This window comes from Aythya ferina (assembly GCF_964211825.1).
Source record: "Aythya ferina genome assembly, chromosome: 6".
Lineage (NCBI taxonomy): Eukaryota > Metazoa > Chordata > Aves > Anseriformes > Anatidae > Aythya > Aythya ferina.
The window spans coordinates 33,841,027-33,843,669 of record NC_140303.1 but is presented as its reverse complement, the minus strand read 5'-3'; the positions used below and the strand labels follow the sequence as shown (position 1 = coordinate 33,843,669).

Below are 2,643 nucleotides of genomic sequence, written 5' to 3'. Positions count from 1 at the left end.
CCTGGCTGTTGTCCCAGCAAGGATGTCCACAGCAGTGGGGCGCGAGGCGTCTCTGCTGCCCTCCTCCATCAGACGGCACCACATCCCCCACTCTTTGTTGCTGTGATTCTTCCTCAAAAGCCCACACTTATCCCTCACAAGCACATTTGCCACTTCAAATCTGTTTCCCCATGGGAGGCTTTGCTTTATCACAACAACCTGTTTGCATTTCCTGGGCTGCTCCGTATTGTCCAGGGTTTTTATGCAGCTTGCAAAAAAAAAAAAAAAAAAAAAAACAACAAACAACAAATGCCTCCACCTTTCCCTTTCAGATTCTTATTTCTCTATCTGGAGCTTTCTGCAAAAATTCCCTGTGAGAACTGTGCTTTTATTGCTGCGGTATATTTTTATCTTGCCATTTTATAAGCAATGAAATGCAGGTCCCCCCCTCCCTCCCCCACCCCCGTACCACCTGTTCTCACCTCCGGTCAATGCTTCCTTCCATTTTTAATTACCATCTCACTTACCTGTTATGACTCTATGCAGAATCACTGACACCAGAAAACATGCTGCACGTTGCTCTCCTGTCATTGAGACGCTGGCTAGACTGGTTGCTGTCTTGGCCATGGGGACAGGATTCCACCCAGAGACCCTAAGCAATTATCTTTCTCTTTCCCCTTGGAGGTTGGAGCGTAGTATTGGTAATTAAATTCATACTTCTGTTTGTTGTGTGTGGGTTTTCTATTTATTTATTTATTTTATTTTATTCTATATGTTCCCATTTCCCAGAAACCTTAGGCAAGCAATTTTATACTGGGAGGAGGAAACTGGATCTGAGGCTGCTTTGGTTTAACTCTGGAATTCAATCTGGATTTAACAGCTACACTGCAAATCATTGTGTAATTTTTTTTTTTGAAAACAAAAAAAAAATGCCCTAGATGTTTTGTCGAGCAGTTGAGAATTTATTAGGTCACATTCACAGTTTGCTACATGAGAACCTTCTCAGAACATGTTATTTTTAAGGAAAATTATTCAGAAGGCCAAAAATGGACTGCTGGCTAACCCCAGGGGAGCAGTGGGCAGGCGAAAGGGAAGTCCCCAGGGACGAATCCCCTGCTGGAACAATGAGCTGTGTTTCTGGGCCTTGTTTGCTACCACACACTACAAAACAAGCAAACGAATCTCTGAGTCAACATTTTCGGGTCATTTGCCAAACTCCTGCGCTGCCAACCCCTATCTTCATTTCCAACTGCCCAGGCCCTCTTCTTCCTGCCAGATCACTTTTTTTCTTTACAGCTGTGCCATCTACCTCCACCACCTCTGGATTTGTTTCTCTCCCAAACCCGTTTATTATTTCTCTATTCATTTCTCTAAAGAGTTCTGGTCCAAGGCCCATTGAAATATTTCCATAGACTTCAATGGGCTTTGAATGAGTCCCAAGGTCTTTGTCTCTTGCAGGCATCCTTAGCTGCCTCTTGGCCACCCTTTCTTGTCTTTCTGCAAAGTCTCTTTCTTCATCCTCTTTTCATTCAGCAATGCAACGTGCTGTGAAACCTCCTTTCCTCCTCACTCCAGGCTGGTGAAGGTGATCAGAGAGCCTACAGGCAAGAGAAGTTGGGTGAAGGCATTGGTATAAAACACTTGGCTGAAGTTACAACCACTTTTCACAGGCTTAATACTTTCAATTTACCTGAAAGATAGTAGAGCTGACCAGCTGAAGGCCTGGTGGTGAAGGAGGGGAGTTTCACGAGCATGCTGGGGAAGGGGCCAGCCAGACCCTTGGACAAAATATGGCTTCACAGAAATCAAAGGGCAGATGGCATATTTATCCCCCAAAATACAAACACATATAAATAAATAAATGTGAATCATAGCACTGAATAAAAACCCAACAATTGTAATCATCTATGCATTTGGGAGCAGTTAAAATTTCAGCTCATGCTGTTTTTTTTTTTTCCGAATTACCCAAAGGATTGTTATATCTCTTTTAGCAGAGTAAAACTCCAGATGCAGGAACTGTTTTTGGCCTATCTCCACGAAACATAGTTAAGGATTTTCTCCTCTGGTAAACGTCTTTTTCCTTCCATAGATGTTTCAACCCTGTGTGGAAGACTTTGCTTCTCAGGATTCTGCCAGTGCAGCTGTTTGTTTCTTTTTAACAAGATTGTCTTTTAACTGCGACTGAAAGCCTTTGTGCTAAATTCCTGTGTTTCCCCTACCTGCTGTGATGACAGCCTTGTCCATTATTCAGGTCCAAGCCCATCTCTCCAATCTGCTCTCCTACCGTCTGTGACCAGAGATGATCTGCATTGCTGGGAGATGAGATGGGCACAAGTGCTGTGCATGCTTGCATGATGTACAGCGACACAGAGCAGGCCAAATCAAAGGGCAAACTTCATCCCTTTTGTAATGCCTTTTCTGTAGTCTGAAAGGTGGGGCTGGTATTTTAGTTTTGTAGAGGCGTTGATAATTTGAAGTGTTAATTTAATCATTCTTGCAAGTACTCGGGCTGTCCATGATCCAGTAAACACCCTCTGAGTTTGTGACTGCTCCAAACCCATTGAAATCAGCAGGAGTCTCTCTGAACTATTGAATTACAGACTTTCCTCGGGGTTGTGTACAACGCCACAGACTTAATTACCATGTTCCTGGCTGGGATAAATA

At 43.5% G+C, this 2,643-nt stretch overlaps 1 long non-coding RNA gene across 1 annotated transcript; it reads right to left on the bottom strand.

Moving 5' to 3' along the window:
• Window positions 1–1,449: 1,449 nt before the first annotated feature.
• On the bottom strand, window positions 1,450–2,301 carry LOC311438607. Its single transcript, XR_014694222.1, has 3 exons — window positions 2,199–2,301; window positions 1,670–1,757; window positions 1,450–1,577 (listed from the first exon to the last, which is right to left on the bottom strand). It is a non-coding gene; the product is annotated as an uncharacterized lncRNA (long non-coding RNA).
• Between the last annotated feature and the right edge of the window lie 342 nt (window positions 2,302–2,643).